General features: G+C 51.1%; 1 protein-coding gene and 1 pseudogene across 1 annotated transcript in view; one reads left to right on the forward strand and one right to left on the reverse strand.

The window, feature by feature from the left end:
• The window catches only part of LOC121063021 (CUGBP Elav-like family member 4), a 1,483,068-nt gene that overhangs the window by 1,166,748 nt on the left and 290,138 nt on the right, over nucleotides 1-26,182 (forward strand). The window lies entirely within an intron of this gene.
• On the reverse strand, nucleotides 183-18,201 carry LOC121063022 (annotated as a pseudogene).

Genomic DNA, 26,182 nt, shown 5'->3' on the forward strand with positions numbered 1-26,182 from the left:
AATAAGGATTCTTCTGGTGGGGATTAAATACCCCCCTTTCTCCCACTTCCAGGGAGTGTTCCCTGGAAACACTCCAATTCTGTGTAATTCAATCCCTTTTACTCATTAATTCATTAAGAATTCTTCTAAGGAGAAGTTAAAGGTTTACAATAGATAGTTTTAACAGTTTTAACCTTAAAGTCTTTGTTAATGCAGTCTCTCAGGTATCAAGGTTAACTGATCCTTTTACCCAGGTATGAGTCCACCCTTTCTCAGCCGTTCTTACTGTCGTCTCAGTAGTCAGGAGCACTTGGAACAGTCCTTCCCACTCAGGTTGCAGCTTCAATTCTCTCCATGTTCACATCAAAACACAATCTCCTGCTCGGAATGGATGGATCAGGAATTCCAAGGGTGGGGTTTGAGCTAATGATCCACAGGTCCTGAGAGATGACAAAGAGGATGACAGCCCGAGTATATAGTTCTTAAGAAATGCGTCTTTTGTCTCAAACTGAGGTAATCCATTCCCTTTGTCCATGTACAGCAATCCAAATAATATTTCATATGGTGAAACTCCCACATCTTTTCTTGGTGCAGTTTGAATTCGGAGAAGTGCCAAAGTAAGCACTTTGTTTGGGGAAGCCGAGTTTCCAGAACTTAGTCAATTGCTTCTTTACTGTCTGATCCTCTCCACCCTTCCAGAAGAGGAAGGATGCCAAGGAGTGTGAAATTTCCACTTAATTCCTAGAGTCCACATTAGCCCTTGCAATATTTCTGACATAAGTGATTTCCTTGATCAGAGTCAATATTTTCAACAGTTCCATACCTGGGAGTTATTTGTTCTAGAATTACTTTAGTTACTATGTTCGCAGTAGCAGATACTGAAGGGAAAGCTTCCACCCACCCTGACAAATGATCGACCAAGACTAATAAGTATTTAAATCTACCTACTCTAAAGAGTTCTGTAAAATCCACCTGTACATTTCGGAAGCATTGAATTCCTGGTTCTCGCTCCCCTTTGGGCTGACTGCGGATAATTTTCCTATTTACCTGTTTACATACTACACAACTCCTGCATACTTGTTCAGCCAGAGTATATATGTATTCCTACACGTATATATTTCCATAGCACAGCATCACACATTCCTTGATTTCCCCAATGACCCTCTTGATGTAAAACAGTTAATATTTGCCTCATTAGCACTTTATTCAGCATTTCTCTCCCATCAGGGAGTATCTGTTTTCCTTTGGACTTTGTGACTCCTAATTCCTTAAAAACCTCTTTCTCTTAAAACTTTTTACTTCTTTTTAGTTTTGGGTAGGGGTAGCTCAACAATTCCCTGAACCCTCTCTGGATTTATTCTTCATTCCCCCTCAGACACTAGATGCCCTAAATACTTGACTTCTCTTTCTACAAATTTTAATTTATTTTCCAGTCCTTTCAAGCCCTGTTTTCCCAGAAAGTCGAATAGCTTGTTAGTGGCTTCCTTCACAACTGTTTTCTCCTGTCCTGACAATAAAAGATCATCCACATATTGTAACAGTAACACCTCCTCGGGAGGTTGGAATTGCTCCAAAATCTGTTCTAGAACTTGCCTAAATAAATCGGTGGCCCTGTAAACCCAGGAGGTAAAATTGTCCATATGTATTGTTGCTTCCGCCCCATTTCAGAGTCCTTCCAGTCAGAGGTGAATATATCTTTGCTCTCAGGGCCTGAGAGCACCCCATTAATAACGCTGTTATTCCAGTCTAACAATTTACTATTTGAATGCCCAATTTCATCATCAAATCCCTTCCCAACAAGTTAGTCCCTGCCTTGGGTACATACAATAATTGCCCAGTGATCATTTTATCCCCTAGTCTCAGCTTGGTGTCCCCAAAAAATGGCACTGTTATCCCAGTCCCTTCTACCCCCATCACTTTTAGGGTTTCATTAGTTAATTTAATCCCTGATACTTTACAGGCCAGTAATGGCCTAGCTGCCTCAGTGTATTGGGTTCACATGGCAAGGTTCTGGTAGTGGGGAGGGGCTGCAGTGGCAGCCCCTGTGAGAAGAATCCAGCAGCTGCCCCATGTTAGATAAGGGCCAGTTTCAGCCAGCTCCAAAGGGGCCCACCGCTGCCCAGAGCCGAGCCATGAGCAATGCAGTTTGTGCCTCTGAGAGCACATCCAAGAAAAGGAAAAAAATGCTGCACAACAGCAGCTGGGAGAGTGAGGAGTGAGAAACCTCCCTGCAGACACCAAGGTCAGTGCAGAGGAGGGGGAGTGCAGTGCAGAGGTGCTCCAGGTGCCGGAGCCGAAGCCCCCCCACGGCCCACAGAGAGGCCGCTGGTGGGGAAGACCGCCCCGCAGCCCATGGTGTACCACAGCGGAGCAGATCTCCATGCTGCAGTCCATTCAGGAACAGCCCAGGAAGGTCGGCACCCCACACCAGAGCAGGGGGGAGAGTGACCATGAAGGAGCAGTGGAAACAAAGCACCACAGACTGACGGCAGCCCCCACTCCCGCCCCCCCCCGCACCACTCAGAGCAAGGAAGAGGTGGAAGAGAGTGGATGGGGGAAGGTGCCCCCAGCTTGTTTCTCACCGCTCCAGCACATCAGCAATAGGTAATAAATTTTATTAATCTTCCTATGCTAAGTCTGTTTTGCCTGTAACGATAACTATAGAGTGATCCCCACTGAGGTACACTTGAGGAACCCTTGAGGTACACTTTTTCATTTATCAGGGAACTAGCTTTCTGAGAAGCCCTGACTCCCCTATTCTGAATTTATAACAGCAATCTCTCCTCCTTCTTCCACTCCGGATGCTCCTATTTGAAGTGGCCGGCCTGGCCACACTTAAAACATCTTCTCAAAGCCTGTCCCTGCTAGGATTTAGGCTGCAACACAGGTAGCTTTCCTTGTCTGCCATTCCTTCGTCTCTCTTCCTCTCCTTTCCATCCTGGCCCGACTCCTCCCGAAACTCCCTCTGTCTCCAACCCTCTGCCTCACTACCTGGTACACTGTAAATACCATTTGTTTCGCTCTCTACTTTTCCTTCTCATCTCCCCTCCTGGCATACACCTTCATACTACCTACACTGCTCACTCCATCCTCCCACCTTCTGGAGCTTTTTTCTGCATATCTGGCCAGGCTTTAATCACAAAATGAACTTTCAAGAGCCCGCGGGCTACCGGGTCCTCAGGTTTCATCCCCGAGTACTTTCTCATTCTGACCCCGAGTCTCTCATATGATTTCTATGTTATGGGTTGTTATTATCACAGTTGGATAAGCGGATATTTATGCTCTATCGGAATTACTCTCGGTCTGGGGGGGGTGTTAGTTCTTTCCCATTCTTGCATAGCTGCCTGCCGAATCATTCCCCTCCTAAACATTCTTCTCCAGTGAATAACATACTCAAGATTGACATTTCCCCCCCAGGAATACAAATTAGGGCTTAGAAACAGATTTGACTGTACTGCTAGGCCCTCAATTAAAGACTTCATTTCCTTCTTAAAACTCCTAACCTCTCTGCTGGTAAGGGGGGAGTGGCACCGGCCCCATGGCACCCCCGCATGACCCCAAAGCCCACCGCCCCCCCCCCCCCCCCTCCGCTCCCGCTCCTCTGCGTTTCCGCAGCGCGACTTCTCCAGGGACAGCGTCAATTGCAGTCCCTGTCTCCCCTCCTGGAGCACCTGCAACTGCCTCCGGTGCAATATTAGGATTGTAGGGAGCATGACTTGATTCCTCCTCCAAAAACGGAACCTTATTGTTTACATACATCAGCAAAGCAATGCCAAAGTGCCCATAGCTCATCTCCAGACTTTAAGCTTTCACAAGCTGGAGAAAAGTACAGGTGGAAACATTTCCCAGCCTACAAGACCCATCTTCTTCTGTCTCAAAGTGATATTTCTTTGTTTCAGGTGCACAATCAGCTGCAGCACTAGGGAGCACTAGGTGTGCATGATCAGGACTTTGCACGAGGACAGGAAAGATCTTTCTTCTGGATTTCCCAGGTAGATCTGCATGATGAAGGCACAGGAGTGCCTGGCCAGTGCCATGAAGGATGCAGGAGGTGAAAAGGTACAGGCAGAGCACAGCGGGACCACAATGTATCCTTAGATGATGTGGATGTAGCGCACACAAGCAGAGAGGAGGCCAGAGGGATGCTTGCAGGGGAGAACGAGGTGTGGAAGCTTGCCAGAGCAAGAGCACTTTAGCAGCTATGCTTTTCATTCACAGGAAAGACTCTGCAGATGGACACACTGCCTGTCTGAGCGCCTGAGGACAGGCATTTTCCTTACACTTGCTTCCATCTCCTGAGAAGCACCCAGGTGCCTCAGGTCCACACAGCTGAGTTGACCTCCCTACAGCTCTTCCCATACCTCCCTTCCCTGAGAGAAGGAAACGCTCCCTGCATTTGGGGAGCAATAGTACCTCTTTCCCACTCTTGATCACGGAGTCCAGCAGTGCTCCTGTGTAGCAGATGGACGACTCAGGAATATTGGCGTGTCTATATGTCCTGGTTTCAGTTAGGACAGAGTTAATTTTCCTCCTAGTAGCTGGCAGGGTGCTATGTTTTGGATTAGAATGAGAAGAGCGCTGATAACATGATGATGTTTTAATTGTTGCAGAGCAGTGCTTACACCAAGCCAAGGACTTTTCCGCTTCTCGCTCTGTCCTGCTAGCGAGCAGGCTAGGGATGCAGCAGGAGCTGGGAGGGGACAGACCCAGGACAGCTGACCCAAACTGGCCAAAGGGGTATTCCATACCATCTGACATCATGCTGAACAATATATAGGGGTGGCTAGCCGGGGTGGAGGGGGGGCCAGCTGCTCGGGGATAGGCTGGGCATCGGTCAACGGGTGGTGAGCAATTGCATTGTGCATCACTTATTTCGTGCACATTATTACTATTAATACTATTATTATTATTATTATTATTTTCCCTATCTTAATAAACTGTCTTTATCTCAACTCACAGGCTTCACTTTCCCATTTCTCTCCCCCATCCCGGAGAGGGAGGGGGGAGGGTGAGCAAACGGCTGTGTGGTGTTTGGCCACCAGCCGGGCTAAACCACAACAGTCCTTTTGGCGCCCAACGTGGGACACGAAGGGTTGAGATATCGACAGATTTGACCAGTGTGTGTTAAACTGAAATTGGTATACGTATTCGACCTGCTTAATAGTTGCTAGTCACAATGTGATTGCCTTAATCTCAGGTCTGCTGTGCCTGTTTCCCAAATTGAGTTTATAGCAAGTTACTTTCTGTATGTGCTCCCTGTCGTGCTGTTTATCCTTTCCGGGCCCTGGTTTAAGATTGTTATGGTACTGTGTGGTGTAACGATGGCTTATGAAATGATGAGATTTCTGGTCATGACTCTAACCTGGTATTTGTACTCAGCACTGTCGTCGACTCCATACTTCGGAAACCATATCTCAGAAACTATTAGCAATTACACCTATTGCCTTTTTTCATCAGGGAGTCAATCTGTGGAGGGGACAGGGGAAGATATTTTTTCCTACCTGTTCACTCTCCCTTCCTCCTTCACCACCCTCTTATCCCCCGAGCTAGTTACGGTAGCTCTCCAAGATGTTGAATATCCTTGGGATACTCAGACCAGCATGTTCCTGTTGTTATGTCTCCTGAATGCGCTTCAGGTTTTGTTTAAGGTTAAACAACTACTTAGGAATCTCATCCGGAGATCTGTCTTGAGGCGGGATAGTTGCGAGTGGCAGGGAGTGTGGGAGGATATGGGCAGATTTCTAGAGCAGTGGGCACCTCCAGTGTTTTGGACATTCACCCCTGAACAACTGCAAAATCCTAAAAAACTGGTAGAATGCTTGAAAAAGGGGTGTCATGACTCTGGCAGTTCCAAAGTGACACAAATCACTGTGGCGTGCTGGGGTCTGGCTTGTGCCTATCGAGCTGCAATTGATGCTACTATCAACCTAGTGACAGACCCTGCGGCCGTTCCAGTCCCGGCTCCTGCAGCCATTCCAGCTCCAGCTCCCGCAGCCGTTCCAGCCCCTGCAGCTGCTCCAGCTCCTGCAGTCGCTCCCACTCCTGTGGCTGGGTCAGAGAACCGAACTGTAGCAGTGCAAGTTGCCCCTGTAGAGGGTATTCCAACCCCTGTGGCAGACCCTGTGGCTGGGTCAGAGAAACGAGCTGTAGCAGTGCAAGTTGCCCCTGCAGAGGGTATTCCAACCCCTGTGGCAGACCCTGTGGCTGGGTCAGAGAACGAGCTGTAGCAGTGCAAGTTGCCCCTGTAGACAAGGTGAAAAAATGGTATAGAGACTCAGGTCGTTTAGAACACAGACAGGCTTCTGCTAAGTCTGGGTATGGAGAAGATGGGGCTGGGCCATCAAATGTGCAGGAGGATGAAGATGAGGATGAGGATGTTGAAAAATCAACAGTAACTACCCGAACCCTATACCAGCGTGAGCTAAGAGATGTGCGAAAAGATTTTGGTCGCTGTATAGGTGAGCAGCTTGTCACCTGGCTGCTCCGGTGCTGGGACACTGGAGCCAATGGTGTGAAATTAGAGGGCAGGGAAGCCAGGCAGCTGGGATCCCTTGCTAGAGATGCAAGCATTGACAAAGCAATTGGAGATGGAGCACGATCTCACAGCCTCTGGAGGCGTCTCCTGTTAGCTGTGAAGGGACGGTATCCCTACAAGGAAGAACTTGTATGTCTACTAGTCAAGTGGACCACCATGGAGAAGGGAATTCAGTACCTGAGGGAATTAGCCGTACGGGAGGTAATTTATAAGGACCTAGACGACGCACAAATATCCACAGATCCAGATGAAGTCCAGTGTACTCGACCCATGTGGCGGAAGTTTGTACGGAATGCACCATCATCATGGGCCAGCTCATTGACGATAATAACCTGGAAAGATGGTGAAGACCCCACAGTGGGTGAAATGGCTAAACAACTCCGGGAGTACGAAGGAAATCTCTCCTCTTCCCTACATGCCTGCGTCTCGGCTGTGGAGAAACTCTCTGAAGGGTTCCACCAACTTAAAGAGGATTTATCTTCCCCCCCACCTGAACAAACCAGTGTCCACCAACTAAAAGAGAATACTTTGGAGAAACTTTCTGAAGAGGTCCACCAACTTAAAGAGAGTGTATTTTCCTCCCCACCTGTACAAACCAGTGTCTCAGCTATTAGGGGTAAACGTGCATCCGTGCAAGAAAGACAATATGGTGGGTACACACCCCGCGCCACCCTGTGGTTTTACCTACGGGACCATGGAGAGGACATGAGAAAATGGGATGGAAAATCTACTGAGACCCTAGAGGCACGGGTACGTGAGTTGCAAAAGAAAACAATCGGGAGAAAGGGGTTCTCTGAAAAGTTTGCTGCTCCAACTTCCAGCAGGCAGTCCTTTAAACACAGAAACGAAGATTCTGACCAGGACTAGAGGGGCCCTGCCTCCAGCCAGGGGGAGGAAAGGGACAATCGGGTTTATTGGACTGTGTGGATTCGAGGGCCTGGCACGTCTGACGCACAGAAGTATAAGGCTCTAGTAGACACCGGTGCACAATGTACTCTAATGCCATCAAGCTGTAAAGGGCCAGAGCCCATCTGTATTTATGGCGTGACAGGGGGATCCCAGCAGTTAACTGTATTGGAGGCTGAAGTGAGTCTAACTGGGAATGAGTGGCAAAAGCACCGTATTGTGACTGGCCCGGATGCTCCGTGCATCCTTGGCATAGACTATCTAAGGAGAGGATATTTCAAGGACCCAAAAGGGTTCCGCTGGGCTTTTGGCATAGCTGCCTTAGAGACAGAGGACATTAAACAGTTGTCTACCTTGCCCGGTCTCTCAGAGGACCCTTCTGTTGTGGGGTTGCTGAGGGTTGAAGAACAGCAAGTGCCAATCGCTACCACAACTGTGCACCGGCGGCAATATCGCACCAACCGAGACTCCCTGATTCCCATCCACGAGCTAATTCGTCAACTGGAGAGCCAAGGAGTGATCAGCAAGACCCATTCACCTTTTAATAGTCCCATATGGCCAGTGCGAAAGTCTAATGGTGAGTGGAGACTAACAGTGGACTATCGTGGCCTGAACGAAGTCACGCCACCACTGAGTGCTGCAGTGCCAGACATGCTAGAACTCCAGTACGAACTGGAATCAAAGGCAGCCAAGTGGTATGCCACAATTGCTATTGCTAATGCATTTTTCTCCATCCCTCTAGCAGCAGAGTTCAGGCCACAGTTTGCTTTCACTTGGAGGGGAGTCCAATATACTTGGAAGCGGCTGCCCCAGGGGTGGAAACACAGCCCTACCATTTTGCCATGGACTGATCCAGTCTGCGCTGGAGCAGGGGGAGGCTCCTGAACACCTGCAGTACATCGATGACATCATTGTGTGGGGTGACACTGCAGAGGAAGTTTTCGAGAAAGGGAAGAAAATAGTCCAAATCCTTCTGAAGGCCGGTTTTGCCATAAAACAAAATAAAGTCAAAGGACCTGCACGAGAGATCCAGTTTTTAGGAATAAAATGGCAAGATGGACGTCGTCAAATCCCATGGATGTGATCAACAAAATAACAGCTATGTCTCCACCAACTAGCAAGAAGGAAACACAAACTTTCCTAGGTGTCGTGGGGTTTTGGAGAATGCATATTCCAAATTACAGTCTGATTGTAAACCCGCTCTACCAAGTAACCCGTAAGAAGAATGCTTTTGAATGGGGCCCTGAGCAACGACAAGCCTTTGAACAAATTAAACAGGAAATAGTTCATGCAGTAGCCCTTGGGCCAGTCCGAACAGGACCAGATGTAAAGAATGTGCTCTACACCGCAGCCGGGGAGAATGGCCCCACCTGGAGCCTCTGGCAGAAAGAACCTGGGGAAACTCGAGGTCGACCCCTGGGGTTTTGGAGTCGGGGATACAGAGGATCTGAGGCCCGCTATACTCCAACCGAAAAGGAGATATTGGCAGCATATGAGGGAGTTCGATCTGCTTCGGAAGTGGTCGGTACTGAAGCGCAGCTCCTCCTGGCACCCCGACTGCCGGTACTGGGTTGGATGTTCAAAGGAAGGGTCCCCTCTACACATCATGCAACTGATGCTACATGGAGCAAGTGGGTTGCACTGATTACTCAGCGGGCTCGAATAGGAAACCCCAGTCGCCCAGGAATCCGGAAGTGATTATGGACTGGCCAGAAGGCAAGTACTTTGGGATATCGTCAGAGGAGGAGGTGGTCCGTGCTGAGAAGCCCCACTGTACAACAAGCTACCAGAAAATGAGAAGAATGTGCCCTGTTCACTGATGGGTCCTGTCGTATTGTGGGAAAGCATCGGAGATGGAAGGCTGCTGTATGGAGTCCTACACGACGAGTTGCAGAAGCTGCTGAGGGAGAAGGTGAATCGAGTCAGTTTGCAGAAGTGAAAGCCGTTCAGCTGGCCTTAGATATTGCGAACGAGAAAAGTGGCCAGTTCTCTATCTCTATACTGATTCATGGATGGTAGCAAATGCCCTGTGGGGGTGGTTACAGCATGGAAGCAGAACAACTGGGAGCGCAGGGGCAAACCCATCTGGGCTGCTGCATTGTGGCAAGATATTGCTGCCCGGGTAGAGAACCTGGTTGTAAAGGTCCGCCATGTAGATGCTCATGTGCCCAAGAATCGGGCTACTGAAGAACATCAAAACAACCAGCAGGTGGATCAGGCTGCTAAGATTGAAGTGGCTCAGGTGGACCTGGACTGGCAACATAAAGGTGAATTATTTATAGCCCGATGGGCCCATGACACCTCAGGCCATCAAGGTAGAGATGCAACATACAGATGGGCTCGTGACCGAGGGGTGGACCTGACCATGGACACTATAGCACAGGTTATTCATGATTGTGAAACATGTGCTGCAATTAAACAAGCCAAACGGTCAAAGCCTCTCTGGTATGGAGGACGATGGCTGAAATACAAATATGTAGAGGCCTGGCAGATTGATTACATCACACTCCCCCAAACCCGCAACGGCAAGCGCCACGTACTTACAATGGTGAAGCAACCACCGGATGGCTGGAAACATATCCTGTGCCCCATGCCACTGCCCGGAACACTATCCTGGGCCTTGAAAAGCAAGTCCTATGGCGACATGGCACCCCAGAAAGAATTGAGTCAGACAATGGGACTCATTTCGAAACAACCTTATAGACACTTGGGCCAAAGAACATGGTATTGAGTGGGTGTATCACATCCCTTATCATGCACCAGCCTCCGGGAAAGTTGAACGATACAATGGACTGTTAAGCAATGGGTGCTGGGACATTCAAAAATTGGGACACACATTTGGCAAAGGCCACCTGGTTAGTCAATACTAGAGGATCTGCCAACCGAGCTGGACCTGCCCAATCAAACCTGTTACGCACTGTAGAAGGGGATAAAGTTCCTGTAGTGCACGTAAGAAACATGCTGGGTAAGACAGTCTGGGCTACTCCCGCCTCAGGAAAAGGCAAGCCCATTCGTGGGATTGCTTTTGCTCAGGGACCTGGATGCACTTGGTGGGTAATGCAAGAGAATGGGGAGGTCCGGTGTGTACCTCAAGGGGACCTAATACTGGGTGAGAATAGCCCATGAGTTGAATTATAGTATGTTAATTATCATATAACACTGTATGTCATCACTACCATGATTGCTATATACCATAGATGAAAATGGTGATTAATTAGAAGGTATTGGAAAGAGTGTAACCTGAGCATGACATAAATGGTATGGAATAAGGGGTGGATATCTGTCCTGGTTTCAGTTAGGACAGAGTTAATTTTCCTCCTAGTAGCTGGCAGGGTGCTATGTTTTGGATTAGAATGAGAAGAGCGCTGATAACATGCTGATGTTTTAATTGTTGTAGAGCAGTGCTTACACCAAGCCAAGGACTTTTCAGCTTCTCGCTCTGTCCTGCCAGCGAGCAGGCTAGGGGTGCAGCAGGAGCTGGGAGGGGACAGACCCAGGACAGCTGACCCAAACTGGCCAAAGGGGTATTCCATACCATCTGACGTCATGCTGAACAATATATAGGGGTGGCTAGCCGGGGTGGAGGGGGGGCCGGCTGCTCAGGGATAGGCTGGGCATCGGTCAACGGGTGGTGAGCAATTGCATTGTGCATCACTTGTTTCGTACACATTATTACTATTAATACTATTATTATTATTATTATTATTGTTGTTATTCTTTTTCCCTGTCTTAATAAACTCTCTTTATCTCAACTCAGAGACTTCACTTTCCCGTTTCTCTCCCCCATCCCGGAGAGGGAGGGGAGAGGGTGAGCGAACGGCTGTATGGTGTTTGGCTGCCAGCCGGGCTAAACCACAATACTATAGGAAGGGAGACAACAGAGCATTGGAGCCGGGGCACCTCACCCTATCCACCCTGACACTGCTGGCCATGCCCACAGGCAAGGGTCAGTCCAAGGCCATGGAATCCCTCTGTACAGGAAGGCCATGGTGAAGACACCTGTATCTTTGTGTTCCTCCTGTACCCAAATTATCAACTCAAAGCAGCACAGCAACTTGTGCAGCCTCACAGGACTCAAAGGTAAAGCTGCCAACGCAGCCTTTCCTTGCAAAACCCCTCCTTGAGTCAGGACAAGAGGCCCAGACAATCCCTTTTTTCTATGCAAGAGGGTCTCATTTTTAGCAGGTCTGAAATCGACAGCAAGTGCTCTTGGGAGACCCAACCTTGTTAACTACCCCAGGGTGTTGGTGTCATACAATGTCATGACATGTCCAGGGAGGAGAAGCCATTGAGATCTTGCAGCTCTGCCAACAATAAACATTCAGAGGGATGCTGGGACATGAAGGCAAGATGTCACTGCCTCCTTGCATCTTCTCCTAGGAAGCAGCCAGCAGTATCCAGACCACAATGCTGAAATAACTTCCACATTTCACTGAGCTCAAGTGACCCACAGCTTCCCCCAAAGCACAAGTCTGATGACAGGATTACCACAGACGTGGCAGAGAACAGGGAGAACAGCAGTGGCCCCCCACACAGCCACATGTCACCCAGACCCTGCTATTGCTCAGTGCTACTTACAGCCTCAGCAGGTGCCTGACAATCTGCTCAGGGATGAGGCGTTTTTGACAGACAGTGCTGGCCTCCCACACCACTGCCTCGCATATGGTGCCATCCTGGAACCGCCGCAGCTCAGACTTCTCCCCCCAGAAGGTCTGGAAGTCCACGGCCTGAAGGGAGACATTGGCCAAGACAGGCCATGGGCATGGGCCACCGCTAGGACTACCCAAAGTGGTCCCATGTCTGCCAGCACCACCTGCAGCCACAGCAGGGCGCCAGGTCTGCTCCACTCCTCGGTTCCCTTAACCAAATGGAAGCCCCAGGATGAGTGGAACAACAAGCTCGGGTCTCCCACTGCTTCTTCCACATCCCAGTCCCTTCCCACTCATCCCTGCTTGGCCATCACCCTTCCCAGACCAAGAGGCATCCCAGGGGCCAGGATGTCATGTTACCAACATCTCACAGCCAGCACCAGCAGCTCAGCAGTCCCCTCATCCTTGACCCATAACGGTTTGTCCACAGCAGGCACCCAGCATCACGCATGGCATCCCCAAAACCACCAGTGTCCCCCACCCACTGCCACCCCACACAAGGAGAACTCCCCTCACCTCAGGGCGATCAGCTTGCGGTCCCTTCTCCAGTGTGCTGGCAGCAAACTCAGGAACAAACAGGAGCCCAAACTTCAGGGGCCCAACATCCTTGTGCTTTGGGGGCTCAGCATCAATTGGCCACTGAGAGGAAACACAAAATATGAAGCACGTAGAGAGATGACATTGCTGGAGCAGTGTCTGCCAGGATAGGTAAGCTTCCTGCTACGCAGGACATGCTCTCAGGTGCACAGATGGGCACAGACAGGAAAGATCTTAACAGGTCTCCTGGTGAGAAAGCCGGTTGCCTTCACCTTGCCCTACTGTTGGGCCACAACTTCCGCCTAGACCAAGCCTCCCAGCCACACTTCATGCCCCAGGTCCTACGTTCTCACACAGAGGGGACAGGCCCACCTCCTCCCCGTGAGTAAAAATGCTCTCCCTGCACCCAGCAGTGCCACGAGGGATGTACAAGACCCCACAAGCAGCAAAGGATGTAGTGTCACTGCCCACTGTGTTACCTCAGGGGTCTGAGGCAAGGAGTGTGCCACAAGCAGCGCTCTTCCAGCCAGCAATGAGACGATGAAGGGCAGGGCTGCGGCCACGTAGTTCCCACCGTGATCCATCAGCTCATTCAGCAGCTCCATCTTCTTGCAGGCACTTTGCAGCTTGGAGACGTGCTTCTGGCTACAGGAGAATAGCCAGTCACCCACCTCTGCCTCCTTCACCAAATCCCTTCTGCGAGAGAGATGCTAGAGGATGGGTAAAGTGAAGGAGCAGAGGGTCCCTGCACAGGATGGGGGCTACAAGAAGAAACACTGCACTTTAGCATCTCAGGCCAAAGCACAACTTCCCAGGAGTAGGGTAGCAATCTAGGCAGTAAAAGTGGAAGGGACAAATGGAAGAGGCACCAACATCTATCCCAGAGCTAGCAGGGCCATCTCCCACTAGACAGGTCCAAATCCACCCTGGTCAGAAACCAGAAGCAGCCCGCTCCTCCCTGAAGAGGCTCCCTCAGCACCACCCCACCAGCATGAGAAGATTCACTAGAAGACACGGTCAAAGATTCTGAGCATGGGCTTCGGGGTCATGAGCAGTGCCTGGAAGCCATCTACCATCCTGTCATCCAGAATTTTCATGGAGCGCTTGGCTTCCAACTGGACCTGAGCGAGGAGACAACGCAGGAGCATGTACAGGAAGGGAGGAAGAAAGCAAATCCCTCCAACAGCTGTCACCAGTGTCCCCCAGTGAACCCCAGGTACTCCAGCTCTATGGTCCCCAGCAGACCCTGAGGTGGAGACAGCCTCCACCCTCATCTGCTGGTCACTTGACTGCACACTATGCTGCTGGCTAGACACCCCTCCTTGACGTCCCTGCCAAAGTGGGGTTTTTTTTTGTTCCAAAACGTTTTTTTTTTCCTGCTAAACAGCTGTTTGGCTTCACCTGAAGGTGCCCACACACAGGAAAACAACTTTCTTCCACCATCCAAATGCAATAGGTAAATCCGAGTCTTAAAATTAACTCCTAAAATTCAGAGCCAAGGAGAGGCATTAAAAGCTTGAAACGCAGAACTGAACCCACTCCCCACATCCAACAGCCTTCTCTCAGACACCCAACCACTCTGTGTGCCCCAGCTCTCTCCTAAGGCAGCATCCTAGGATGCCCTGACAACCTGTCGGTACCTGGTGGTATTTGCTAGCAGTCACATCCGCACAGAGGTTCACCAGCCCAGAGGAATCCACAAAGACCACTTCAAATGCCTTGTGGAAGTCAGCCAGGGCAGGCTGGAAGAGCAGAGACAGCCCTCAGAGCCACAACACAGACACCAGAGCACCAACCATCACCTCGCTGCCATTCTACAGCAGGCACTTCCCTGCCCTGGCTGTGCTGACGACACTGCTGTTGCTCACCAGGGAGGCATCCACATCCTTCGCGAGGCTGATCCCCATCACACTCAGGTCAGTGGTGGCTGTGGGCAAACAGCAAGGAACAAGTCACGCTGCCACCTCTGTGTCTCCCCCACTGGTGAGGGTGGTATAGCCATTTGCCAATGCCACTGTGTTCTCAGCTATGTCAAACAAGGCCATAACAAGGTGCTAGGATCTACCCTCCCCTCTCCAACATGCTCTGCTACCACATCCCCTCCTGTCCATCCTGCCCACAGGGGCTCAGCAACAGAGGGAGAAGAGCCATACCCCCCCTCCCCCCCCCCTTTCCTCTATTCTGTTCAGGCTCCATGCAGAGACTCTGCTGACACCAGGCTCCCCCTGCCCAGAGAGGCCCCTGGAAACTCACCCAGGAACTACAGGATGTTTCTCAGCACCTGGTACCCGCTCATCACCCTGATGATCTTGCATTTCATCAGCAGGTATGCAACCAGCATGGAGACCAAGAAGCCACTGAAGCACCCCAAGCCCTGTGGAAACAAGCGGCCAAGTCAACAAAAGCTCAGTGAGGCACCACAAGCCAAGCATACCACCCAGTGGGGACAAGTCATCCCCCTTCCACCCCAGGAATGGAGAACAGGCCAAAGGCACGTTGGCCACATGAACAAAACCCAGCCCAGCCCTTACCTTGCTGAGCTGCCTCTGGTTCAGCCACACTTTGAGAAGGGCAATGTCATCCTTCATACCCGGGAAGTCAGTGGAGGTGGTGGACAAGAAGAACAGGTGGGACAGCAGCACCGTGTCGCAGAGAATGGAGTTGTTGTAGTGTGGGGTGGGCGGCTCAGGGGCTCCTGTGCGAGGAGAGGGTAACATGTTGGATCCAACCACAAACCTCCCACTCGCAGAAGAGGGCTGCAGCAAGCCCAGCTCCAGGTGAAACAAGCAGCCTCATGTTCCCCCCAGCCCAGGCCCTACCTTCTTTGGGGACGCTCTGCTCCATGAACCAGGCTGTCCAGACGTTGTTCTTGCTTGTTTGGAAGTGGCTTGGCTTGAAGAAATCCGGGGCAGGACAGGTGTGAAGTCAAACAGTAACCAGCTTCTCATCCTTGCCTGTAAGCACCAAAGGGGGAAGAAGATAACGGGGAACAGTGGTGAGGAGGTTGGACAAGAAGGACAGTGCCAGACAGAGCCATGTTTCTGTAGGGTCTGCTTTGCTCCCTGAGGTGTCCATAGGGTGGGCAAACCAGCAAGGCTAGGGAGCCCAGCCAAGCTGCAGAGGAAGGCTCAAAAACCCTAGGAGGGGAAGAGACCTCAAGGATGAGGATGGGTGAGGGATGAGGGGAGGGAGAACTGGGAGCAAAGCTCCAACATGTATCACCAATTGCAAGGACAGTCCCAAATTGATCCCTCTGCTGGAGGAAGGGGCAAGCTCTACCTTGGGGCCTGAGGAGCAGGATGGGCTTGAGATGGTTGCTGTTCATGTAGGCAAACTTCACGCTTGAAGAGCCTCTCCTTGGAGAAGTGGTGGGCAATGTGGGCCAGGTACAGAGCTCTCTTGCGGTGGTAGCGCTGGTTCAGGTTGTCTTTGTCCTGGAAGACTTCCTGCAAGGAGAGAGACAGGGGAATCTCAGCTCTCCTGCACGCAGAGCCTGGTTAAGCCCAAGGCACCACACCCACAGCTCCCCCCATCTCCAACATGCAGCTACAGCCTAAGGGAGCTCCAGGTCAGCGAGGAACTGAGGAACACCGCCTTGCTGATTCACCAGGCTCTAAGATCACAGAGCGGAACTGTGCAGCCTAACAGGACACTATCTTCTCAAAGCCCATCAGAGCCACACTGAACAACAAGAGGAGGCAGCTCTAGGCTGGTGACAGCCTGCAAACATCAGCCTCCCTCTAACACAGACTTGGCAGTAGGGGCAGAAGTGCAATGGCATTCAAAACCAGACAACATTCTACTTTCCCAGCAACGTAGAGGAGGTTCAGCCCAGGCAGAGGACATGAAGATCATCACAAGGAGCTAAAACCAAAGCCACTGAAATCTCTGAACCAGCATCAGCACTGAAGTCTCACTCCCCAGCTCCTCACAGAAGTTGCCACACTGTGTGTTTGTGTCTGGAATTGAGGACACGAACAGGACCACAGGGAACAGGAGAAGATGGGGCTCAGCTCAGGCATGGCCAGACTCACCCCATGGCGCTGTCATGGCCACATCCACGTTGATCTCGGGCTTAATGCAGGTGCCCAGCAGGTAGCTGCCCACCACGCTCAGCTGGGCCAGGGGCAGGAAGTGGAACTTGCCCTTCACACCAAAAGACACCTGCAGAACAGCACCTTCATATCCCCAGGGAGCCACATTTGGTTGGTGAGCTGGGGACAGGCAAGGAGAAATAAAGGCTTTAAGCATCACCAATAGCAGATGGGCACAGAACAAGACCCCTCCTCCCACACAGCGCTGCCCTGAGCTGGCAGGCACCCACACCCAGAACTTCAAGACCCCCTCCAACGTAAAGCAAGGCACTATTTTTTCTGTCCCTAAGGGAGGTTCCCATGGAGAACTGGCTCTGTCATCAGCAGAGCCTGCTCCACACAGGGTCCTCGCTGCCTCCTCCAGCCCCCTGGGACCTACGTCACTTCCCAAGGTCTCCAGGATGGCGCTCAGCAGGCCGTTAATTTCACGGAGGAAGGCATCGATCTTCTTCTTCATCTCCTTCAGAAGTTCTTCAATCTGCAGGGGAAAGGGGACCGTGAAAAGCAGCTACAATACTAGAACTGCACCACTGATGGCAAGCCGGGTAAAGAAGACACCAAGTGAGCTGGGCAATGCCTGGGTCTCTGCAAAAACTTATCTCAGAGCTGAGAGATCTGTCAGTCCTCTGCAGGAGCTCCTGCCCTCTCCTGTGAAGTGCTTGATGGAATTCAGCTCCATTCCACTGACTTCTGTGTGAGTTCCAGCCATGAAAAAACTGGTATGACACCCACAGACTTTGCTCTCAGAAAGGTTTTTGCATGACAAAGTGCCAGCTCCAGGAAGCAACCTTGCAGGTTCACATCACGAATGAGATCCTAGAGATCCTGCTACCAAAACTAGCAAATGGTCAGGAAATCAGAGCTGCTCCTGGTAAAACCCACAGATGTGAGGGCCGCCAGGTGCTATTTAGTTAGCACCCCCTCCTAGGACAGGCTACTTGTTTCCCTAGAACACAAAAACCCTCCTGTCCCACTCAGGAGATTTGCAGCAGCCAGGTACACATGGTGGTGTTACTACCAACCCTGATAAACAATAAATCACCACACGACAAGATGCAGCACTCATACTTCCAACACACTGCAACCATCTGCTAGAAACTTTCAATTTGAAAGCAATAAATGAAGCAAAAAGCCCGGGGTGGCAATAACAACTACAGCTGAGATCCCAAGAACACACTCTAAGTCTCATGAAGCCTGCGCTTTGTCCCTGCACCATGCCCGTTGTCCCCCAACCCAGCTCCCGCAGGGGACACACCAGGAGAGCTCCACAGCCTGACGCTGCCCCAAAAATCCCCCCCGGGCCTTAAGCACAGGTGGGGCTCACCTGCAGGCAGAGCAGGCTGGAGTGAAAAAGATCCTCTGTCTCGTTAAAGCGGTTCAGGTCCGCGCTGCTCGGCCCTGCTCAGCCTCCCCACCGGGGCCAGCCTCTTTCTGCCTAGGGGCTGCGAACCCTGTTCCACCTCTACTGTTTCTGCCGGCTCCTTAAACCCCTGCGAGGAGAAAACGGCCCGGCCCCGGCCCCCTTTCCCTGCCAGCCCCGCGGCGCAGCCCACCCCGCTTAGCGGCCGCCTACCGCCCGCCCATTAGTCCGCATGCACCGCTTCGGGCTCCCAATTGGTCGTCTCCTCCTCCCACCCCGCCCCCGGCAAGTTTGTTTGAGAGGGAGGGGTAGCTCTTCATTGCTTTGCGGCAGGTCGTGCCGGGGAGGTGGAGGCCGCCGCCGCCGCGCTTGGCGGCATGGCTTGGGGGGGCGGTGTTAAAGGGGCTGGGGGGTGCAAAATGGGGCCGTTTGGGGGTTTCACCTTGACACAGGCAGCACCCAGCCTGCGGGGCCGTGTGGCTCTGTGCTCCAGGCTTCGGGCAGGGCTGGCGCTGCGGGGTGTGTGCTTGGGGTGTCACAGAGTGGGGTGGCTGCTGAGGGAACAGGGCTGAGGGCAGAGCTGTGGGGATTTCGTGGTCTGGTCATGAGACACCACAGCCACTCAGCTAGGGGAACCACAGAGTCAAACTATAGAATGACAGAATCAGAAAGGTTAGAAAAGGCCTCCAGGATCATCTGGTCCAACCATCTCCCTACGCCCGATATCACCACTAAATCATGTCCCTAAGCATCATGTCCAACCTTTAAATGAGGAGAGCCCTCACATGCCCTACAATTTTCATGAGCTTACATACAGTTTGCAACAAACCACGCCCAGTCACATCACTGCAGCAGTCCTAATACCACGGGTCATCATGGGATGGGGGCAGCCCCAGGTTGGCTCCAGCCCTCTGTTTGCATCCCCCAGGGGCTTTGCTTATCTCCAAAATTCTCTCACAACAGGATTTTTGGTGTTTTTCTCACATAATTGGTTTTTTGCTCCAGTACATCCTGCTAATGTGCTCAGGACAGTGTTTGCAGCTCTCCGTCAGTTCCTACCTTCCAGGCAAAATGGCCAACCCCTCCTTGCAAAAGTCAGCCCACAGCAGCTTTCAACCCAGCCTGGAGCAGGAGGTGAAGCCAGGGATAGAAGAATGGGGGCTTGCTTAATCGTATTAATGATTTCTAAATAAAACAATCGTTATTATGAAAGCCAGGAAGAATGGGGGCTTGCTTATCCGCTTTAAAATAGATATTGCTGAGTGTCTTTGCTTACTACTGTGCAAATTAACCGAAACAAGGAGTCTCGGGACCCCTCACAGAAGATGTTTCCTGACAAAAATGGGGAAGCTGTCTCAAAAACCAGCTGAGACCGACCTCGTGGTTTGGACAAGAGCCAAGGAGCAGCTGAGTCTGTACAAAGGCAGGGGGTCAACTAGTGGTGATGAAGAGGAGTTATCGGACTTCATCCCCACGACCCCCTGACGACCACCACCAGAAGGCATTGCGCAGGCGCAGATGGGAGGAGTTTATGGAAATGACTTCTTGGAGCTAATTTTAATACAAAGCGGGGACGGGTTATGAATATGTATAGGTGTATTGGGAAACTTCATGAATATGTAACTCTTTACTGCATATAACCAAAGCAAGTTGCCATGGTAAGGTGCGCATGCCTTTGGGAGCTATCCCGTATGCGCCCGGCGCCGAAATAAACCACATACCTACTTTATAACTTATTTGCTTTGAGTTATAGAGTTCTTCCATGAATCAGAGGCACCGTAACATTTGCACCCGAGCAGCTTGGTCCCCAAACAGCCCCAAAAACAAGGCTGAGGAGTGATCTAGGGCCCCCCTCTGATCTGCCTGGCAGACAGCAGAGATGGTTTGCTCTGTCCACATGGACGGGCTCTCCATGGTTGGGTGTAACAGCCCTGTCCTACCAAGTGATGCCTCAGGTGGTTCAGCAGGAGCTGTGCATGGCTTCTGGCATGAGGATTTCTGACCAAACTGAGTTACTGCAAAAATACTATGCCTGAAGTTTTCAGCACACCCAGAAAATAGCTTTGTTTCCCAAAGGAGCCAGGCCACAGGCAGCATTGCCAGTGTGCTCCTGGGTAGGACAAGCTCAGAGCAGCCAGGGGAGCACTACTTCACAATTTGTCAGGGTGGGCATCCCGCATGTAACCTGCAGAGTGCACAAGGCAAAACTGCAGAGCCCAGGTTGCGTAGGGAAATTCCTGCAAGGCTGGGGTAAGCAAGGGCAGCTGGTTGAAGCCTACAAGTGGGTTACTGGAGCAGGAGAAATATTCCCTTTAAGATGGTGCCTTTGCAGAAACAGCTCCAAACCTCAGGTCCAGCTAGATTCAGGTTGTCAGGGTATTTAAAGGCCCATCCCATGTGCATCCCCTAGTGGGAGGTCACAGATTTGGGATTCAGATAATTTTATTTCTATTTCCAACACTTCGAGTGCTCACCCGCATGGGTGCCGCACATATGGGTGCCACTCAGCCCATTGTGCTCACCTGAGCACACACTAACCCGAGCAACACTCACTCGAGCATGCTCTCACCCGTGTGTATATTCACTTGGGCGCCTGATTATCCACCTGCCTTTGCTGCATCCGGCTCAGGCTCTCAGGGAAGCAGAGCAGTTCCATCTCCACCAGTGCCCTGAAATGCCAGGGTCCCCTGGTCCAGCTCAGTTCCTCTCCCAAATTTCCAGTTCACTGTGTCCTGACCCCACTGTGCCATGATTCACTGCTTGACAACTCTGGCTGCTATGGGCATACCTGTGGGGTCGGGCCCCCTCTGATTCAGGGTGAGGGCAATTACAGCCCTGCTCGGGATTTTTAGGAGGGCTGGTAAAACTCGTTTGATCATCACTGCCCACAAGGTCACGTCCCTGTGCTGCTTGAGAGCAACAGGGGACGAGGGACTGTGCCATCAGGGAGCGAGCAGCAGCTCTGGGTGGGTGACCGGGATGCCCACGGGTGTCACTGGTGAAAGCACCTCAGCATCCCCTTGTAACACCCACCCCAAAACAGCCTCCCTTTGGAGGCACACACCTACACACCGACACATGCACATACGTACACACATGCACACGTATACACTTATGTATACGTACATACGTGCTGTCCCGGGGTGACCCAGCCAGCCCTGCAGCAGTGCTGGTGACGCCTTTCCTGCAAGAGGCTATTTAACAAAGTATTTCAGCACCTAGCGAGTCATTAATTAGGTCCCATTCTTAAATGCTAATACTAATAATCATCACCAAAAATTGCTTCACAGCATGCCACTCCCTGTACCCGCCCTCACAGGCGCTGCTCGCTTTCCACCACCGCCTCCCACTTGCCCAAAAAGCCACAGGATCCTGTGTCTGGCCATGCCCCGGCCCCACATCCAGGAATGGGAGGGATCTGTCCCCTGGCTCCATCCCCTGGAGCCTGGCAGTTTCCTTGGTGTGGTGTCCCTGAGCTGATGCTTTCCTAGGAGGTACAGGTGGATGTCCTGTATGCAGGTACATAGAGGTGACACCAAGAAAGGGGACGGGGCCCCCGCCAACACCGGATGGGCTGGGACCTGGGGGCAGCATCACCCGCAGATGTCCCACGCTTCCCACAGGCAAAGCCAGCTCCTGCCCAGGGCACTCCCCACCAGAGCTTTGCATCCAGCCCCTGAACCCCTTGGCCATGCCATGGCCACAGAAAGCCATGGTCTGGCCACCCAAGGACATTGCTTCCTCTCCTGGGGAGAGGTGGGGTCTTGGGGTCTGTCTCAGTGCAGCAGAAGCTGCAGTTCACTGTAGGATTAAACAGGCCTCTTTTCTTCTAAAGTAATTTCAAGTGCTTTTCTAAAGTCGTTTCAAGTGCCCAACCCCGGGTCCCCTTCAAATGACAGGCTGAAGGGCTCAGGTCCCTATAGGGATGATGGGGTGCTGGTCCCCTGCTGCATCTCACCAGCACCAGCGGTCACACGTGGCATGGCAGGATGGTGACCTGCTTCGTGAAGCCTCACCTGCCCGCTCTACTGGAGCACACGCTTTGCAAATCTCAGCATCAGCAGTGCTGGAGCTGTACGAGGTCCCCAGCACCAGGGTCCAGGATCCCATGACATCCAGAGCCCTCCCGAGTGGGTTGTGCTCTGGGAGAGTGTGTTACATGCTCCACTTACAAACAAAAAAAATCCCCTAAAAGGTCATAAAATCAGAGAGGACTTAAATAATCCATACGTACTGGTTGTGACTGCCTGAAGCCAGCAGCTCCGACAGCTTTATCACAAAACTTGGGTGACCTGAATTTTACAGAGAGATGATGGGAAGCTCACACGTTTCATAGCACACTAGCAGCGTCTGCCTCCTTTTAAATTGCCGGTTTGCTTTTTGCGTAGATGGTTTTGCATCCTTGTTTTTATTTTCTGCTTGCTTTTGGCTTGCTTTCTGTGACAGGCTAGAGAGTGAGTCTGCCTGATTTCCCTGCTGTTGCTGTGGGCTTTACACATAGCAACAGGGAGGAGAAACTTTTTCTTTTTTTTTTTCTTTATTTTTTTCTGATCCTAAGAAACAACCTGCAGCCTCCAAAAATCACACCAGGGACACCAAGGGAGGGGAAGGACCTGTGAAGCTCAGACCTCTCGCATTAGTGCAATGCGTTATCAGTGATGGTTTGTTTGCCACGATCCCATGAAAACAGCCCTCAGCAATCTCCCCCCTCCAGCAGAATATTGCTCCATTAAAAAAAAAAATCAATCTCCAAGGCAGCTCCTGAGACTAAATGTAGTGGAGAGAGCCAGGAACATGTAAATGTGGCATTTATTTATCCATGGCTTAAACCTCCCAGTGCCAAGGCACCCAGTGCCCCCTCCGTCCCTCCATCCTTCCCTCACTTCATGTGGCGCTGGCTGTCACGGAACCGGGAAGGGCAAACGGGGCTGAACTGGAGCAAACGGTGCCAGGGCAAAGGGATCACCTGGGCAAGAAGGGAAAACATTGGCAGGGTGAGGGTGGTGATGATGACTTGCATAGCGGAAGGCATGCCTAGCTCAGATTTAACCGCTCTGGCTCTTTTTGTCTTTGTCCCAGCTCCCAATGACCCTTCAAGACCACTGGGGTCCATTCTCTTTGCTCACCCGATGGGGAAACTGAGGCAGAGCAGTGGCAGGGTTTACCACGGTGCAGGAGAGCTGATCCAGGGCTGGCACGGGTGGTCAGGCAGCTCCCTCACAGTTCCCATTCTGCTCTCACTTCCCACAGAAACAGAGATGATGCAACCACGCTGCCTGTCGCTGCCAGATCCCTCCTCACTCCTAGCTTTGAACCAATGGGGGCAGCTTCACCCCCAGATGCTGGCATTTCGGAGATGTTTTGTGGGATCAGGCAGCTTAACTGGGAGGAGAAGGACCAAAGTCGGACCAAACTCATTACTAGCCACTGGAAAGTCCACACAAGAGGGTGCTAGCAGAGACCAGGCATGAAAGCTCTGCCTCTGCAGAAACAGCTGGCAAAAGTCCTGTGGGTGTGGAGGCTCTTGTCCTGGGCTCTCGCTCAGGTTCCCCACAGAAACCCTAAAGCCCTCAGGACAGCAAGTGCCACTGTTCTGTGTGCTCTGCTATCACTCAAGGGTTTTTTGTGTCCCCTGTGTGTGTGAGCAAACACAAAGAGATGGGTTCCCCCAGTCCTGCAGTCTAGGTTAGGACAGCAGTAGCACCCAAGGGAGAAAATACAGACGGGACAATTTGAAGTCACCTTGGTGGTGACATCTCATTTTGGGGCATTTTCTTTTGTTTTGTCTTTTAGACAATTTGTGGAGGTGCACCTGAGACTTGTGGTACTTATGAAAGGGATGAAGACCAAAGGGAAGTCGTCTTCAGGTGATCATAACAGCTTAAGGTCTCAGCATCCATAGAAGGGACAGCTGTGCAGGATGAGACTCTCCTGTCCCCAAAAGATGTGCATGGGAAACGTTATGGTAAAGCCTGTAAAATAATGAAGGGCAGAAAGCACTTGGGTAGAAAAGGACTGGTCATCATCTCCTCCAACGTGAGGATAAGGGCATCAAAAAAACTACCAGGTGACAGGATCAAAACAAACCAAAGGAAATGATTTTGCACCCAAACAGGCCATTAGACTGGGAAGCTGTGTGCCACAGGATGTTGCAAATGCTTAAAATTTACTCAACTTCAAAAATAACCAAAGTAATGGGAGAAAAATCTGCTGAAGACTATTACATACAAAGACACCTCTGACTCAGGGACTCTGAGTCACAGAAAATTGTCGGAGGACAGGGAACTATTCTGGGGAAGTATCGCATCTTCTGACATCCTTCCATGGTTGTCCAAGGGTGGACTTTCATGAAGAGTGGTACTGGGCTTGATGGGCCATTTCTATAGACAAGAAAAGGAAGGTGATTGTTTTGGGGCTGGTTGTGATTCCCTTCTCTCCCCGCTTGCCATTGCAAATGCCTCTCTGCACTGTAAGAGAAGCCGGGATCAGGTAACTGCAGGCAGTGAAGCGGTCCCAGTTGCCCAATACTGAAACACCACGTCAGTCCCGATAAGTTTGTTATCCACTTGCATGAATCTGGCCCTGGAGCTCAGCCCAGCGCGGCTGGATGGGGCACAGAGCCCATGGGGATGACCAAGGGAAGCCTTTCCAAATAAACAGGGCACACAGACAGAGAGATGCTCTGTAAAGGGTGAAGAGCTGGAAGAGCAAAGAGAGGGATGAGGGATGCACTTTTGCACCAGCAAAGCCCCAGCAGTAGGGCCAGGACCACGGGGCAGCCCAGGACATGATCTGGCTGCAGAACTGTGCAAGCATCTCCCAGAGGCACCCAGCAGGTGGGGAGAGGAGATAGCGCCCGTGGGAGCTGCTCGGGCAGGCTCCGGAGATAGGGCGATGGGGGGAAATCGCTCAGTGCAGGGCCTTGATAGAGTACCAGCTGCCGATACACTGAGCCTGAAGGCCATGAGATAAGGTGAGAGCAGAAGGAGACCAGCACAAGACCTGTCGGTGGGAATTTCCAAATCTCCCCTCTCATTCCTGTGATGCAGAACATGATAGAATTGAATCAAATCGAATAGAATAGTTCAGTTGGCAGGGACCTACCAAGACAGTTGAGTGCAAGTGCCTGAGCACTTGAGGGCTAAGCAGACATCGAAGCCTGCAGATGAAGGCATTATCCAAATGCCTCTTGCCCAGTGAGAGGCACAGGGCATCAGCCTTGCAGTGGTTGAGCACCCTCACAGGAAAGAAAAGGAAGTGTTTAGAGCAATAAATATGTGCCCAAGCAGCTATAGCCCACCTAGGGCTGCCCCAGACTCTGGAAGAAAGCCTCAAGGTTTCTGGTCTCTGCCTGTAGCCACCTCCAATGTCAATAAAATGCTGCTGCCCACATTGCCAGCCTGGCACCCAGGAAGCAGCCAATCCATGAGAAGCCTCTCATTGGCTTCTGCATTGCTGAACCTCTGGAAACATCTCTGAGGATGAGAAGTGCTGAGAGTGTCACAGGTGATATTTATTCCTGTATCTTGGGCTCAGAGAACCCTAGATAAAGTATTACTCTGATTTTTTTTATTATTATTATTTATTAATCATCAGAATATTAAGAGAAATAGGAAGGTATTTTCATTGTGCTCTTGTATCACTCTTTGACAGCTACCACGAATTTTTAGCCAGCAAGTGGATATGAGAGAAGCATGTATGTATACATATTTTATACATATAGGAAATACATGATGTTGATGAGGGTAAATGAAATGGAGGGTAGGCGGCAGAAGCAAACAGGAGAATGAATGGGACAATATTTTCACGTATATGAAGACAAAAAGAGCAAAATGCCTTATAACCACGTCAAGCTCAGCTGGAGATGATTCTGGAAGAAACAGCTTTATCCCGTTAGAGGACAAGCAAGGCACGATGTTACCAAACTCTCCCTTCTAATTTCTGTTGCTCATAATTGATCAGGTAAATGAAAATACGTCTCACTCTAGGGAAATCTCTGCTTTTCTGAAGCTGAGCACGTGTTGTGCTGCCAAGGGAAGGAACTGAGTGCCCTGGCAATGCTCACCAGCATTGCACTTAGAAAGAAGAAAAAAAAAAAGAGCGGGAACTCTATTAAAAATGG

Source organism: Cygnus olor, assembly GCF_009769625.2.
Source record: "Cygnus olor isolate bCygOlo1 chromosome W unlocalized genomic scaffold, bCygOlo1.pri.v2 SUPER_W7, whole genome shotgun sequence".
Classification (NCBI taxonomy): Eukaryota; Metazoa; Chordata; class Aves; order Anseriformes; family Anatidae; genus Cygnus; species Cygnus olor.